Source organism: Ranitomeya imitator, chromosome 1, assembly GCF_032444005.1.
Source record: "Ranitomeya imitator isolate aRanImi1 chromosome 1, aRanImi1.pri, whole genome shotgun sequence".
NCBI lineage: Eukaryota > Metazoa > Chordata > Amphibia > Anura > Dendrobatidae > Ranitomeya > Ranitomeya imitator.
The window spans coordinates 498,571,390-498,575,122 of NC_091282.1; the positions used below are offsets into that span (position 1 = coordinate 498,571,390).

The window sequence follows — 3,733 nt, forward strand, 5'->3', positions numbered from 1 at the left end:
ATGTGAGGGCTGCGTATGGAGGGACAGCAATGTGAGGGCTGCATATGGAGGGACCACTACATCCTGCACACGGCAATGTGAGGGCTGCGTGTGGAGGGACCACTACATCGTGCACACAGCAATGTGAGGGCTGAGTATGGAGGGACCACTACATCGTGCACACGGCAATGTGAGGGCTGCGTATGGAGAGACTGTTAAATATTAATTATTCTTATTTTTATTCTGTACTGAGCACATTGCTTCTTGCTGACACTATGAAAAGCTATTTCTGTGTATGTAGCTCAGAGTATAAGTTAACTCCATATACAGAAGACACGTGATCTGTAGAAACCATATAAATAACGTCTCTAAGGAGGGTGGGGGGCTTTTTGTCACGTGGGACGGTCACCTCCCTTCCTTCACCATCATTCTCCATGGACATGGGACAGGACACGAGGAACAACAGCTGTTGGCTACTCCATGCCATGATGACTTCAGACTTTCACACAGACAGATGACTTCTACCATTCAGGACCCTGGAAAGATGAGTAACAGGAGAAGCGCTGATATCTACACATGGACACTCTGTTTGTAATTGTTTCATCTACCTTTTATGTTTTTGCTGCGATGGTGGATAACTCAATAAACCACTATACTTTCGTCAGAATATCATGACATTTTTCTTTTAAGAATAACGCATCTGGTTAAGTCTTGATTAGATATTTTTGCGCAATAACGATTTTTAACATTTGGCCAAGCCAGCCAGTTTTGATTTTTTGTGCTATTTTTGCGTGAATTTCCTTCTTCTTGCACACGGGGGAAGACAGAAGAGTTCCGCTAGATTGTGCAAGTATTCAGGAATTCCACTTCAAAATTTCAAGTCACAAAGATCTCACAAGAACCTACGAATGACGGAGACTAACAGGTGTTGTACGGATTGACAGCAAGCACTGGTAGTGCTGAAGAACAGACGTGCTAAAAATAGCCGTGCTGAAGTCCGGAGCCCAGCGTTGTAAAAGCAAAGGAACTACAAGCTGAGATTTCAAGGTAAGACAAATGGATTTGATAAATTCATATGCTAAATCAAGTCAGATAGACTTTGTAAGTTTGTACGGATCTAGCTTAGAAATATTTTAGTCTAATTTATTTTCAGAATGCAGAACCGCGAATTTGAATTTAGATTGTAAGCTAATGTCTAAGAAAAAAGAAAAAGAGCAACTTAAAAATATCTTACATATGGTTTATGTATTTAACGAGTTTGTCATAGAGAAGTCCAAAAAAGACAGTGTAGAAAGAATTTCTAAGGAAACTAATGATGTTCCCAAGATTGACTGTAATGAGAAGAGTGAGAAAGATGTGACACACGTATCTGTAATGACGATGACCACCCAAAGTGACATTGACTTTGTGACACAAGATGAAAAACAAGATGGAGGAAGTGAAGGAGACATGACAATTGACAAAGATGATCTACGAGGGACAGATGTACCATTGCCCTTAAAAATAGACGACTCAGAGGCCCAACTCCAACTTAAATCTAGGAAAATTCTGCTAAAATTATGCAAAACCATTCCTGCATATGATGACAAAATCCATGTGTGCAGAAATTCAGAGATATTTGAGAGTTTTGCTGATAAGTTTGATTTGACTAATGTGCAGAGAAATAATTTGTTTAAAATTTGGCTTCCGGTAATCTTCTCCAGAAGACTCTCACTAAAAATGCAGACTGATGAGTTCCACGAAAAGATGACTGATGTAGAAAGATTAAGAATTTTGATTTTCTGTGGATTGAAAGAAAATTATCCAGATCTTGATATTCTTCTAAAATTGAAGATTGGCCGGGAAGAATGTACGTTTACTTTTATGGCCATTTTTGAAAGGATTTATAAATTGGTCTGTACGAATTTGAATCAACAATCCATGATAAATTGTTTTGTAAACAAGTTTAAATTCTTAAATCCTGTATCTCGTATAATTGCTACACAGAAAAATTCTTTATACGAATGCGCCCAATCCCTTGATTTTTCTAGAAAACACGAGAATCTTGAAAGGAAAACACATTTTACTAAGTTTTTGAAACCAGTCAGAATTCAATCTTATCAAAAGCCAAAATCAAAATCTTCAAATCTGATCCAAAATCAAATCTATGAAGTACGAAGAAAATTACATATTTGTTACAAACCGTATGAAAAGATTCAGGAGTCTATTAAAGAAATTTCTCTGAAAGATTTAAAATCTGAAGGCTCAGATCTGTCTCTAAAGATGGCGGAAACTGACAGACGGAAGCAGGTGAGTATCCCAGGGGGAGCTCAGCTGAACACTCCATTATCACAGCAGTTCTTCAAAGAGTCCATAGGGTTAAAACTGACCTTACTAAATAAAGCATTTCAGATAATCGACAGAGAGTTACATTTTGGGATAGGAATTGGCTAAATATGTAATTATATTATATGATGAGTTATACAATGTATTATTTATTAATATGTAATTATTTTATTCAATATAATTCTGCAGTTACATATATTAATATAGTATACAGTAAATACTGTAGCATATTTGTATAAGTAGAGATTATATTAACTGCATTTTTATATATATAGTGAAATAATTAAAATTTACTCCAGTAAAAAATATTTAGAATTACAATTAAATACATTTATTAAATATATACATATGTATAAGATATTTAAATTATTTTGTTTTGAAATAAATATGAAATTAACCTTTATCTTCCATTTCCCTTAGAATTTTACTTTCAAAGCGAGGATTGAACAAAAAATACCTGTTTCATGAATTTATGTCTTATTCACACAGGAAGTTATATTAACTGCATGATTTTTATATATATTTAACACTAACAAAATAAATAATATATCTAACAACCTAAAAATGTGTGTACTACATGTAAATTTTCTTTCTGTAATAATCTAAAACGTGTTTTTTTTTTCCTCCCACTGCATGGTGCATGGTGTGACATATGTGAGTTAAGAAATATCATATAGCCTTGTTTTTAATTTTAGGAATTTTCCTCAGCCTTACATTCAAAGGGTCTTAGTTACAGGCTTGTACCGAAATAGTGTTGAAACATTCAACTCGGGTTTCTTGTAAATGGAGGAGTCCTTTCTATAGGTTAAAACATACTGTTACATAATATTTGGGGAATATTCAAAGGAATATTAGAATACTAAATTTAATAGATTACAATGCGCATTGATTGATAATTAGGATACAATATTTTGGGTTAATATACATGTTTTTTATTCTTTGTATGTGAAATGTATTGTGAACGTCTATGTGTGTCACAGTTTGAGTGACAGGTAACAGAGAAGTGTATGGGCAGCTGCTAAGGGTGAATCCAATGTAAGAGTGACCAGAGCGTGGAATGTGGAATGTGGAATGTGTATGCACAGTTTGACTGAGGCCTCATGATTTATGGTATGTCAGAAAAAAAAACCAACAACTGTGTGTTTAAAAAAAAAAAAATAATAATAATAGGATTCAGTTAAATTATTAGAATATTAAGATATATTTAAATATTATTATGCAACATATATTTCTTTGGTGATTATTATTTAATAAGTACAATAATACATCAATATGATTTTTCTAGAAAACCTACATTTAGAATAATTTTTCCAAATTATAATTTTATGATATTCAGTGTTTTTTTTTATAGTTACATAGATAAGTACGCATCTTCAAATAAATATATGGCACAAGCTGATATGACAGTTCTAAAAATAATGATTTTTCA

The 3,733-nt window shown here is 33.5% G+C and overlaps 1 long non-coding RNA gene across 1 annotated transcript; it reads left to right on the top strand.

Annotated features, from left to right (window-relative positions):
- The first annotated feature begins 205 nt into the window (after positions 1–205).
- LOC138676725 (uncharacterized) lies at positions 206–3,412 on the top strand. The gene is made up of 2 exons (XR_011320816.1): positions 206–1,026; positions 2,725–3,412. It is a non-coding gene; the product is annotated as an uncharacterized lncRNA (long non-coding RNA).
- Positions 3,413–3,733: the final 321 nt, after the last annotated feature.